The following is a 15,430-nucleotide window of genomic DNA, read 5'->3' on the forward strand; positions in this document are numbered from 1 at the left end:
GTAAAAACCTGAATATATGACTGCCTATAATTATATAAATACATTCAGGAATTTATTGTTTCTTAGGCAAATAGATATCATTAAGAGTTAATGCAACCTGATTTCTGTCCATAAAATAGTACATTTCAAGTATTTTTTTCTATAACTACATTACATTGCACCATGCACTATACCATATTTTTAGTAGATCATGGAACACTATTTGTGTACACGAAATAAAGCAAGCCTGTTCACAATATATACTTCTGCAGTCCACAGAGTCTGGCTTGGCTGCCATCAGAAGATTTATCCATTGAAATATAGCTCAATTTTTGCACAGGCAAAACTTACAGATAATTTTCACACTATTTCCATTCCTAAAATATCAATGAAAGATCCCATACTAGAGATAACTACCTTATTTTTGTGGCTCGTCTTTCTTCTATAAGGCCTAAATCTTGCCTCTCAAATTAAGTCTAGTTTATCACTAGTTGTCAAATAAAAATCAGTGTTAACTGCCCAGAGAAATAGCTTCATTCAGAGTGCGTAGTATTTCAGCTAGTGTACTGAACTCAGGATATTAACCATAAGTATTGTCTCTCATCTTTGTATCTTCATGGGCACGTATCAGATTCATTCCACTTCTTATAAAGCATAGCCTGATAACACAAACTTTTCAGTACAAACTGTCTGCTCTACACTTCCAAAGTAATGCATATTCCTGATTAAGACTCGGGTTGGAAGTAGAAGCATTCTTACTTGTCCTACTGCATAGTAAAGTATGAACAGTTCACTTTGAATACATCCTTTTGTCCACAGTCAAAACGAATAATTTAATTCTTCTTTCCAGCGGTATAATTGATATTGGCTGTGGTACAACCATCAAGGGAGTACCAGGGAAGCCTGTGCAGTTGTGTCAAAGTGCAAATATGAGTTGGTTGCTGGTTTGTACTCTGTATATCTAGCTAAACTTGAGGTACTTCCTTAAGTGTAATAGTTTGTCCGAGGTACAACCACAGTAAAACTACTGTGGTTTTTTATCCTCTCATGTGATCTATTTAGAGCCACGATTTTGAATTTTCTTGCCACAGAAACTACTTCTGTTATGGTGATATCACATAATCTTACTGAAGAGCCATTCTACAAACTTATCAATAAATATATTCTCATAATCTTTTAATGTCATTGATGGATGTGCTTTTCCATGCAATTGTCATAGATTGTTAACATAAGTAACCAATTTCTGTAAGGAATCCTTTTTTATGCTTCAAACTTTGACACTAATCAGTGATGTCGAGAAATCTCACTTATAGAGAAGAATATATATGTAAAAACGGCTCATCTGGGTTGAGAAAATTGTTTTACGTAGAGGAGTGAACAACGTTTCGACCTTCTTCAGTCATCGTCAGGTTCACTCCTTTACGTAAAAAAAATTCTTAACCCAAACGAGCCGTTTTTACATATATATATAGATCTTGGCAATGGGATCGTAATGCTGGTATATGTTGAAGCATAAGGATTTATTTAATTTCAGCCAGGGACATCGTCGATACCTTCATCTTTCTTAGTCTCACATATTGTGTCCTGGACCCATTTGTGGATCACAGTAGTGTCAAAGTTTATATGCAAAAACGGCTCGTTTGGGTTGAGAAAATATTTTACATAGAAGAGCGAACAACGTTTCGACCTTCTTCGGTCATCGTCAGGTTCACAAAGAAAGAGGTAACTGACCGGAAGCTGACCACATGTTTGAAAGGGGTTGTGTAACTGTGTGTCGAAATGTAGAGGGCGGTATTAGATGTTTGAATATATCATTTTATTTATTTTATTATATTAATATAGGTATAAAAGCATTCCTTTATATTGGTTTATTTTGGGTTTAAGTTGTTGTATAAGTAAGGTTTCTTTAATTTTGCGTTTGTTTATGTTTGTTTCTTTATTTAGTATTTGAGTGTTTTCTATGGTTATGTTGTATTTATTTGACTTGCAGTGTTCGAAAACGTGTGAAGGTGACTTTTTTTATGTTCTTTGAGTCTGGTTTCCATTTTTCTACTTGTTTCTCCAATATAGAAGTCGTGGCAGTTATCACATTGTATTTTGTAAATAATGTTGGTTTGGTGTTTGTCAGTGTAGTTTTTACATAGTATAGACCTCAGTTTTGTGCCTGGTTTTTGAATAAATTTGGTATTAACTGGAATGTCATATTTTGTTACTAGTTTTTTGCCAAATGTTGGTTATTTGTTTGCTGATGTCAGGAATATATGGTATACAGCAGTATATGGTTTCGTGATTTTTTGATTCGTGAGATATATTTACTTTAGTTGGTTGATTTTGCTTTCTGTCTAGGTGTGTGCGTATAATGTTTTCTACGGTTTGTGGAGGAAACTTATTGATGTTGATGAAGTATTGTTTTATTTTGTCTAATTCATCGTTAATTTTATCTGGTGAGCATAGTTTTATGGCTGTGTTAATTTGGTTTCTTAGTATGTTGAGTTTTTGTTTTGTTTCATGTGCTGAGTCCCAAGGAATGCATAGTCCAGTATGGGTGATTTTTCGGTGGACTTCTGTTTTGAATTGTGTGTCGGTTCTTGTAATGTTGAGGTTAAGAAATGATATTTGATTGCTTTCTTCCTGTTCACATGTGAAGTTAATGTTGGGATGTATAGAGTTAATGTGATTGAAAAAATTAAGTATGCGTTCTGTAGATTTGAATCCAGCAACCGTGTCATCTACATATCTGTACCAGTATAGTGGTAGATGTAATGCTGTGTTAAATTGCTTGTGTTTCAACTTGTGTCATAAAAATATTGGCTAGAACTGGTGATACTGGGTTCCCCATGCTTAGGTCATTTGTTTGTATATAGTTTTGGTTGTTGAACATGAAGTTTGTCTTTATCGTGGTGAATTCTATGAGGGTTGCTAATTGGTTACTGGGAATTTCTATAGTTGGGTTAGGGTCTCGGATATAGAGTTCTAAGGCTATCTTGCAGGCTTCAGTGGTTGGAACTTCTGTAAAGAGGGATATAACATCGAAACTGGCCATTAAGGCTTTATGATTAAGTTGATTTAGATTAGACTTGAAATTAAAAGAGTCTTTGATGAATGAGCTGGCTGATGTTACATATTTGGAGAATGCCCATGCTGTGTATTTCCCAAAATTGTAATTAAACGATTCATATGTGGACATTATTGGTCGTAATAGACAATCTGGTTTATGAGGTTTGGGGATGCCGTATATTTGCGGTGTGCGTGAGTCGGTTTTACGTAGGTAGAAATAAAGGAATAAAGTAGGAAAAACTAAAAAACAACCTTACAAAAAGAGACATTAATTCCATTAAAAACCTAAAACAAGATAAAAATATAAAAATTCTAAAAGCAGATAAAGGTAACGCTATAGTCATAATGAACACGAATGAATACATCGAAAAAATGAATAACATCCTATCAGACACGAACAAATTTAAACCAATACACACAAATCCAACAAAGACACACGAGACGCAACTGAACAAATTGCTACTACAAATGAAAAAAGTCAACACAATTTCACAAACACTTTATTCCTACCTACGTAAAACCGACTCACGTATTTTATCAGCAAGTAACTTATTTTCATCCATCAACACTGTTTTTAGATTGAATATTAGATCAAGTCAACGGCATAACTGATGTAGCACAAGTATCTAGGAAGTAGCAGAAAAACCTGTGTGGTTGTGTCACAGTTTATCCTCTCATGTGACGTATTCAAAGTCACGACTTTGAATGGTTTTGCCACAGAAATGCCTCTGTTATGGTGATACCAAATAATCCCACCGTAGAACTACTCTGCAAAATTATCAATAAAGTCATTCTCACAATCTCTTAATGCTATTGTTGGGTGTGCTTTTCGGTGTAACTTACATAGATTGTCAGCATTAGCAATCAATTTCTGTTAGAGATTCTTTTTTTTTGAAACTTAAAATCGGCCTGATGAACATGATGATTTCCAAACAGTTCTGAATGTTGACACAAATTAGCTATAACTGTATCCTGGCCTTGTGTAATACCATAGTTTTCATCAGTTATCTATTGCTTCTGTGCATTGAGGTTAAACCTTAAAGAGAGAGTCTGAACATCCATTCTGGTGCACCAGATTCATGAAGCTATTCTTTACGGGTCCATGGTCGCAGTAAGAAATAAATCATGGATCTTCTTCGCAGTGACAAAGAGATAATGTTCACGCTAGAACTGCTCTTACACATGACAACTCTCTTGGATAACCTTTACTCCTCTGCACCGAGCTCTATCCACTACTTATGAGTTATTCAACTAATGAACATATCTATATTCTCAAATTCAAAGTTTCAATATGCTAAGTCAAGGTAATCGAAACACCTAGACAAATATATGCATCACGATAAAAAAAACACACTCCAGGATTACAAAAGAAGTAACAGCAACATATTTTATCCTCACTACTGATCCTGTGATATTCATTGGTTTCCTTGGAATAATTAAGTAGGAGTCGCAGAATAGCTGGAGGTTTGCAAAATCTGTGTTCTTTTAACTTTGATTGAGTTCGAAAAAGAGACTAAATTGAACGCATGAAGGAATAAAATGTATCACAGGATGAAACAATCCTTATTAAAGAACTTACAAAGAGCAATCAACGCTCTTAAGGAGAAGTGTATTTTAATAACTTTGCTGAAATGTGATCAAATCAATATCTATCATTGCAATGAATTTTCTACAAAATCGTGTCATCTTGTCCCAGAATGATAAAACATGGCATTGTATAACTAATAACCATACCATCCTTTTGAGGCTTACCCTCACTCACGTGAATGACAGTAAATTTCATTACAAAATAAGGAATGTTGTAAACTGGAGCATCATCTGACTTCCGAAAAAAAAAATACTCTTATTGAAATACCTACTTCACCGAATAACTAAGTTTAGAGAAACTTGGTAGCTTCATTAACTGATTTCTTACGTTGAAAAATCTTTAATATGCACAAAAACCTTTAAAAAGTATACGTTAACTAAAGGTCTAAAAACAATCTAATAATACCTTTTCAGTTTACGAGAAATCAACAGTTTCTGCAATGAGAAAAGAATCTTACAAAGTGCTTTTATTGGTTCCAGTGAAGTACAAGCCATCAGTATCTACATAAATAAGTGAACACAAAAGTCAAACGTTATATAGCATTACAATTGACAACTTTGATTGAGCAAACCAAGTAAATGTAAATTACATAAGCACTAGGCGTGGCCTATGTTTAGAGTTCGAGATGGGAAATATATAAGGTCCAAGGTTCTATCCTGCGATATATCTCGAACACACTCGGCACTTTCAGTTATGGGTGCGTTATAGCTGCGACCGTCAATTTTATTACTTGATTGAATTGTCGTATAGGTTGGCACTGCTCGTTGGTCACCTTCGATTTGTTAACAATTCAAAATTAGGGACAGCTATGCCCTGGCTGTTTATCTCTTGTGTCGCAGAAGGCATAGATCATGTTAAAAATACCAAATTTCTAAAGCATTTACATGTTATATGTTTTAATCCGTAATGTATCATAAAACACTTTTAATAACAAATTTTCAGTAGTTAATCATCTTCAGATAACATGTATAAAGTGCAAAACAACTTTATTTGCACTATGTGCTCACACTTTTCAACATAAAGTTCTATATGTATATACTCAAAGTACTCTATGTACCTGTGTTTTATTTCTAAATATAAGACTTACAAAATGTTATTTAACAAAAATATTCAAAATTAAAAAAGTTGTAAAAAAATGTTAAACGTTATGTTTTATCCCACAATCCCTTTCTGCTTTAGCTTGTTTCATGGTGGCACGCGCCTTTAGTGATTTCAGTAATATTATTTGTCAACTCGCGCCATTTTTATTGATGTTAATAACTTTCCTTCATTCAACTCTATCGCAACTTGATTGTAAGTGTGTGATCTTTAGATATATACATGTCTGTATAGTATATGTTACTAGAATCTATCCAGTTCACAATGTATATGTGTAAGGTGTATAAACACACAGAGAATATATACAATTATTATAAAGTCAGAAAATTATTCAGAAGTCTAAAGCACAATATGTTCTTAACTGGTGCACAGAAAATAACTTAATGACACTATGGAAAGCAAAATCACTATTTACACTTCATATGTACGTGTATTCAAGTACATTGGAAAACAAAATGTAAAGTTAAAATTTGAAGAATATGATAAACATGCAATAAGTCCATTACAACTATATCTGCAAGAGTCTATAATGTCTCAAAAGGTCATATAATGATGATATAGTGATGGGTATATTAATAGTTGCTATAAAAACTAAATAGTAAAGTACGCTTATTTGTTGCTATAGAAACCCGGTATTATGTAATCGTTTGTTTATTTCTAAAGAAACCCGATATTCACAGCATTCAAGTTGATGTTTTACAGAGGAAAGACAAGTATATATTTGTCATATGCACATGTTTTCTGGAACTCAGATCAATGAAGACAAATTAAACAGTTCGAGTTACTCTTTAAGTAACGTAAAGCCCATTGTTCTACTGTATCTGAAACTGTTCTCTATCCTACAAGATCTGAGACGTTGATACTTTTGTTTTTGTGATATAACAATAACATTGCTAAGGTATAAAAACAATTTGATTTCGGATAAACGCTGAAAGTTGCTATGAATGTTTTATCATCCATCAAAGTAATTGTAACTGTTTTCAATATAATAATGTAAGACTGTTTTTAATATAATAATGTAAGACTGTTTTCAATATAATAATGTAAGACTGTTTTTAATATAATAATGTAAGACTGTTTTTAATATAATAATGTAAGACTGTTTTTAATATAATAATGTAAGACTGTTTTTTATATAATAATGTAATGTAAGACTGTTTTTAATATAATAATAAGACTGTTTTTAATATAATAATGTAAGACTGTTTTAATATAATAATGTAACTGTTTTAATATAATAATGTTTTCAATATAATAATGTAAGACTGTTTTTAATAAGACTGTTTTTTTATAATATAATAATGTAAGACTGTTTTTAATATAATAATGTAAGACTGTTTTTAATATAATAATGTAAGACAATATAATAATGTAAGACTGTTTTTAATATAATAATGTAAGACTGTTTTTAATATAATAATGTAAGACTGTTTTTAATATAACAATGTAAGACTGTTTTCAATATAATAATGTAAGACTGTTTTTAATATAATAACGTAAGACTGTTTTTAATATAATAATGTAACACTGTTTTTAATATAATAATGTAAGACTGTTTTAATAATGTAAATAATGTAAGACTGTTTTAATAAGACTAATAATGTAAGACTGTTTTAATATAATAATGTAAATAATGACTGTTTTTTTAATATAATAATGTAAGACTGTTTTTAATATAATAATGTAAGACTGTTTTTAATATAATAATGTAAGACTGTTTTTAATATAATAATGTAAGACTGTTTTTAATATAATAATGTAAGACTTTTTTAATATAATAATGTAAGACTGTTTTCAAATACTAATAATGTAAGACTGTTTTTAATATAATAATGTAAGACTGTTTTTAATATAATAATGTAAGACTGTTTTAATATAATAATGTAAGACTGTTTTCAATATAATAATGTAAGACTGTTTTTAATATAATAATGTAAGACTGTTTTAATATAATAATGTAAGACTGTTTTAATATAATAATGTAAGACTGTTTTTAATATAATAATGTAAGACTGTTTTTAATATAATAATGTAAGACTGTTTTTAATATAATAATGTAAGACTGTTTTTAATATAATAATGTAAGACTGTTTTTAATATATAATAATAATGTAAGACTGTTTTTAATATAATAATGTAAGACTGTTTTAATATATAATAATAATATAATAATGTAAGACTGTTTTTAATATAATAATGTAAGACTGTTTTAATATAATAAAGACTAATAAGACTAATATAATAATGTAAGACTGTAAGACTGTTTTTAATATAATAATGTAAGACTGTTTTTAATATAATAATGTAAGACTGTTTTTAATATAATAATGTAAGACTGTTTTAATATAATAATGTAAGACTGTTTTAATATAATAATGTAAGACTGTTTTAATATAATAATGTAAGACTGTTTTTTAATATAATAATGTAAGACTGTTTTTTAATAATATAATAATGTAAGACTGTTTTAATATAATAATGTAAGACTGTTTTTAATATAATAATGTAAGACTGTTTTTAATATAATAATGTAAGACTGTTTTAATATAATAATGTAAGACTGTTTTTAATATAATAATGTAAGACTGTTTTTAATATAATAATGTAAGACTGTTTTAATATAATAATGTAAGACTGTTTTAATATAATAATGTAAGACTGTTTTTAATATAATAATGTAAGACTGTTTTTAATATAATAATGTAAGACTGTTTTTAATATAATAATGTAAGACTGTTTTAATATAATAATGTAAGACTGTTTTTAATATAATAATGTAAGACTGTTTTAATATATAATAATATAATAATGTAAGACTGTTTTTAATATAATAATGTAAGACTGTTTTCAATATAATAATGTAAGACTGTTTTAATATAATAATGTAAGACTGTTTTAATATAATAATGTAAGACTGTTTTAATATAATAATGTAAGACTGTTTTTACTGTTTTATAATAATAATAATAATAATGTAAGACTGTAAGACTGTTTTTAATATAATAATGTAAGACTGTTTTAATATAATAATGTAAGACTGTTTTTATAATATATAATAATGTAAGACTGTTTTTTTAATATAATAATGTAAGACTGTTTTAATATAATAATGTAAGACTGTTTTAATGTAAGACTGTTTTTAATTAATAATGTAATATAATAATGTAAGACTGTTTTCAATATAATAATGTAAGACTGTTTTCAATATAATAATGTAAGACTGTTTTTATAATATAATAATGTAAGACTGTTTTTAATATAATAATGTAAGACTGTTTTCAATATAATAATGTAAGACTGTTTTAATAATATAATAATGTAAGACTGTTTTTAATATAATAATGTAAGACTGTTTTCAATATAATAATGTAAGACTGTTTTAATATAATAATGTAAGACTGTTTTTTAATATAATAATGTAAGACTGTTTTTAATATAATAATGTAAGACTGTTTTAATATAATAATGTAAGACTGTTTTTTAATATAATAATGTAAGACTGTTTTACTGTTTTTTTTAATATAATAATGTAAGACTGTTTTAATATAATAATGTAAGACTGTTTTAATACTGTTTTGTTTTCAATAATAATGTAAGACTGTTTTTAATATAATAATGTAAGACTGTTTTTAATATAATAATGTAAGACTGTTTTTAATATAATAATGTAAGACTGTTTTCAATATAATAATGTAAGACTGTTTTTAATATAATAATGTAAGACTGTTTTTAATATAATAATGTAATAATATAATAATGTAAGACTGTTTTTATAATATGTTTTTAATATAATAATGTAAGACTGTTTTAATATAATAATGTAAGACTGTTTTCAATATAATAATGTAAGACTGTTTTTTCAATATAATAATGTAAGACTGTTTTTAATATAATAATGTAAGACTGTTTTTAAATATAATAATGTAAGACTGTTTTAATATAATAATGTTTTCAATATAATAATGTAAGACTGTTTTAATATAATAATGTAAGACTGTTTTTAATATAATAATGTAAGACTGTTTTTAATATAATAATGTAAGACTGTTTTTAATATAATAATGTAAGACTGTTTTTAATATAATAATGTAAGACTGTTTTTAATATAATAATGTAAGACTGTTTTTAATATAATAATGTAAGACTGTTTTCTGTTTTTAATATAATAATGTAAGACTGTTTTTAATATAATAATGTAAGACTGTTTTTAATATAATAATGTAAGACTGTTTTAATATAATAATGTAAGACTGTTTTCATATATAATAATGTAAGACTGTTTTTAATATAATAATGTAAGACTGTTTTAATATAATAATGTAACACTGTTTTAATATAATAATGTAAGACTGTTTTAATATAATAATGTAAGACTGTTTTAATATAATAATGTAAGACTGTTTTTAATATAATAATGTAACACTGTTTTTAATATAATAATGTAAGACTGTTTTCAATATAATAATGTAAGACTGTTTTAATATAATAATGTAACACTGTTTTTATAATAATAATAATGTAAGACTGTTTTTAATATAATAATGTAACACTGTTTTAATATAATAATGTAAGACTGTTTTAATATAATAATGTAAGACTGTTTTCAATATAATAATGTAAGACTGTTTTTAATATAATAATGTAAGACTGTTTTTAATATAATAATGTAAGACTGTTTTCAATATAATAATGTAAGACTGTTTTTAATATAATAATGTAAGACTGTTTTCAATATAATAATGTAAGACTGTTTTAATATAATAATGTAAGACTGTTTTTAATATAATAATGTAAGACTGTTTTAATATAATAATGTAAGACTGTTTTCAATATAATAATGTAAGACTGTTTTTAATATAATAATGTAAGACTGTTTTTAATATAATAATGTAACTGATATAATGTAAGACTGTTTTTAATATAATAATGTAACACTGTTTTTAATATAATAATGTAAGACTGTTTTAATATAATAATGTAAGACTGTTTTAATATAAATAATGTAACACTGTTTTTAATATAATAATGTAAGACTGTTTTCAATATAATAATGTAAGACTGTTTTAATAATAATGTAAGACTAATGTAACACTGTTTTTTTAATATAATAATGTAAGACTGTTTTAATATAATATAATAATGTAAGACTGTTTTTAATATAATAATGTAACACTGTTTTTAATATAATAATGTAAGACTGTTTTTAATATAATAATGTAAGACTGTTTTCAATATAATAATGTAAGACTGTTTTCAATATAATAATGTAAGACTGTTTTTAATATAATAATGTAAGACTGTTTTTAATAAATATAATAATGTAAGACTGTTTTTATATATAATAATAATGTAAGACTGTTTTTAATATAATAATGTAAGACTGTTTTCAATATAATAATGTAAGACTGTTTTTAATATAATAATGTAACACTGTTTTTAATATAATAATGTAAGACTGTTTTCAATATAATAATGTAAGACTGTTTTTAATATAATAATGTAAGACTGTTTTTAATATAATAATGTAAGACTGTTTTCAATATAATAATGTAAGACTGTTTTTAATATAATAATGTAAGACTGTTTTAATATAATAAAGACTGTTTTAATGTAAGACTGTTTTCAATATAATAATGTAAGACTGTTTTTAATATAATAACGTAAGACTGTTTTTAATATAATAATGTAACACTGTTTTTAATATAATAATGTAACACTGTTTTTAATATAATAATGTAAGACTGTTTTAATATAATAATGTAAGACTGTTTTTAATATAATAATGTAACACTGTTTTTAATATAATAATGTAAGACTGTTTTTAATATAATAATGTAAGACTGTTTTTAATATAATAATGTAAGACTGTTTTTAATATAATAATGTAACACTGTTTTTAATATAATAATGTAAGACTGTTTTTAATATAATAATGTAAGACTGTTTTCAATATAATAATGTAAGACTGTTTTTAATATAATAATGTAAGACTGTTTTTAATATAATAATGTAAGACTGTTTTTAATATAATAATGTAAGACTGTTTTCAATATAATAATGTAACACTGTTTTTAATATAATAATGTAAGACTGTTTTTAATATAATAATGTAAGACTGTTTTCAATATAATAATGTAAGACTGTTTTTAATATAATAATGTAAGACTGTTTTTAATATAATAATGTAAGACTGTTTTTAATATAATAATGTAAGACTGTTTTTAATATAATAATGTAAGACTGTTTTAATATAATAATGTAACAATATAATAATGTAAGACTGTAAGACACTTTTTTTATAATAATGTAACACTGTTTTTAATATAATAATGTAAGACTGTTTTAATATAATAATGTAAGACTGTTTTTAATATAATAATGTAAGACTGTTTTTAATATAATAATGTAAGACTGTTTTCAATATAATAATGTAAGACTGTTTTTAATATAATAATGTAACACTGTTTTTAATATAATAATGTAACACTGTTTTTAATATAATAATGTAACACTGTTTTTAATATAATAATGTAAGACTGTTTTCAATATAATAATGTAAGACTGTTTTTAATATAATAATGTAACACTGTTTTTAATATAATAATGTAACACTGTTTTTAATATAATAATGTAAGACTGTTTTCAATATAATAATGTAACACTGTTTTTAATATAATAATGTAATATAATAATATTGTCAGTTTTGTATTCAATTTTTATTACTTACTCTTTACAAACTTTGTTATTTTACTTTATAACGAATATTTTATTAACTAGTATTTTTTAACATACACGTGTCTTGGCATGTGAAAACGATTTACAATATTTACATAGTTCTCTCTTTATGTATTTATTATTTGTTTCGAAACAAAGTATCAGACGCGTATAAATCAAAAGAATATTAAATGAATGAACATATATAGCAAAGGTTGTTCTATGTTATTCACACGAAGATCACAAATAATATTTATTATACAATAATGTTTGTGTTTTATTAACATGGACATAACATATAAAAGCTGTACACAAAGCTTGCTCTAGGCTGTTGATGTATGAATCTTAAGTACAGGATCAAAGATAACAGTTGTGTACAAAACCTTCACAGAGCTCCAGTAAACACCTGCATACAACTTTGTCTGGATTATGTCATACAAAATTGCATTTCTGTACGTTCTTTATACGTACCCGTAGAATATCTATTTTTATACACCTGGTTGTAGAGAAATAGTAATAACGTGTATAAGCTCTCAAATTACAAGCTTATATGGCGAATTTACTATTGAAGATATATCGTAGTTTATGTGACTTCGGTTATGTTATATTTAATAGAAGCTTTAGACTTCCAACCGGAAACGTTTCTGATATCGCGCCAACGTGGTCTAACAAGTTTAGATGTATCGTCGTGTTATTCATAATATTTATATAACAAGTACAACTTGGATGACCTACAAATTCAGCTATCAATCTATAAAGTTATCATGTTTCTATACTCATTGTCCCTCCAACTTAGTTATAACAGATATACACCATGGTCAGTTTGGGTGTCTCACTGACTCAGCTACCATCATACTTTTGCTGTCTCCCCATCTTAGTTGAACTATATATACACCCACGCACAGCTTTGGTGACACACTGATGTAACTATAATAGTTATACTTAGCTAACTTACATTTAAATCACAGTTCCAGTGTCTCTCTAATTTATTTATAATACCTATTCATCACAAAAAAGCTTGTATAATTCCATGACTTAGCTGTAATACTTCTAAATAGAAGTATTGATGTCTCGTTACCTCAGCTATCATATCTAAATGACCAAAACCGGAAACAATAACAACTAAATAACGTTTTATGTTATAGTTTCACTTATTTATCGACATATATTTAATGTCAGATACACTTCTATACAGTATCCTTTATCATTACTTAACACTTGAAAAATTAAATATCTAATTATTTGTTGTTCTTGCCAGAGGGTCATGTAACATCCTTCATTACAACACAATGTCAAATAACATAATCACTGAAGATTTACTCAACATTTTATCTTTTGAAGGTGAATGTAAAATGATTTTTATATGATTTTTCCAACGATGTACTCACCAGTAATCATGACATAGAGGCTAACAAAGATAAACAAGTGTTAAAGAGTTCTATATTCCAGGGATGCCCTAAAAATAATTGGTAAAGCATCGAAAAGTAATTAGTATATCACACAGTAAATTTTACATAAATTGAGTAATAGAGAGTTTTATACGTAATAATAATATTTGAAATTGAGTAGATAGTGATAAATATATGATCAAGAAAAGCATAACGTATTTAAAGAAATCCACTGTTACCAACAAGTTAGTAAACATTTAAATCATTTACGTAGTAGATTTGTCATGACTCAAAAGATAAAGCAACTAAATAGAGAACTCGTATTGATTCGTTCATTACCATCAGTAATTTCACTAAATGTGAAGAGATAATTATAAGGTTTGAGGATATAACAATAAAAAAACTGATTTAGGTAAATTTTACTCATCAACATTTAGTAATTAGGTTAAATTTTCATTGAGCAATTTAAAAGGAAAATTCACTCAGTTCTGTGGAATATTCAAGAATATTTTTTCTATATATTATGGTCTTAAAATTTTAACAGCCAAGGCTTTTCCAAAACTTTCACGTTTACACTTTAATTCCGTGGAATATTATTTAGGAAAAGAGCGGACAACTGTAGTCTATTGACCACTGCTAGTTTTATCTCTCATTAAGTTAAGCTATTATCATATACAGTTAATATTAGCTATATAACAGTTTCGTATATAATGTTACGTTACACATCATTTTTGACGATTACTTTATTTGCCTATTAAGAAGAGTTATAACTTCCTTTTTAAGCATTATTGTCATAATTATACTTTCACACTCTAGAGGTTTATCGTCTTTTATTTTACTTCTACAAGAGTTTGAACATTATCTATGTTTTCCCCAGCCAGTTCTATATATATTACAGGGGGTATTTAAAGAGTAGCAATGTTTTTAAGACACAACATGTATTATGTTTACTATGTGTTTTCTTTGTATTAAGCTTAACTTTCTTATGTTTTCATGAACTATTCAAGTATTTTTTGTCTTCATATACAGTAGTTTTCAGTTTTACGGTGAGAAAATTACTGCTGCTAACTCATCACAATTTAAGAGGTAACATGTTTGTCATAAATAGTCACAAATGCTAATCGCTTCTTACAGTAACGGTGGCTTAATGGATTTTATTTGACTAAAAGATGGACTAGTAATAAATGGGAAGAAAGCAAGCTTGCTGTACAGAAATTTAATTTTTCGACAGTAGTTGATGTTTCATTAACAGTATTTAATATATCGAATAAAACTTTTTATTTTGAGTTATTGTTTATTAATATAATATTTTATTTATTAATATTATTTTGCATTATTAGCTTAATATATATGCATTTATAATGAATCTAAATCTCCTAAAGAGCACAACCACGTTATATATTATTGAAATTACGACCGAAAATATAGCTAACAAAGAGGACACCCAGTTGTTGAAATAATGCGTTCTAAGTTTTGTGAATAAAAACGTATAAAAAGTATATTTAATTAGTGATAAAAATAATCAGATTGATTTTTAATTTCTCTTTAAGTGCATAGTTTGCTCTGATCGGAAGCTAACATTATTTTTTATGTTTAAGCAACTTAA

The sequence above is a fragment of the Tachypleus tridentatus genome, chromosome 13, assembly GCF_004210375.1.
Source record: "Tachypleus tridentatus isolate NWPU-2018 chromosome 13, ASM421037v1, whole genome shotgun sequence".
Taxonomy (NCBI): domain Eukaryota; kingdom Metazoa; phylum Arthropoda; class Merostomata; order Xiphosura; family Limulidae; genus Tachypleus; species Tachypleus tridentatus.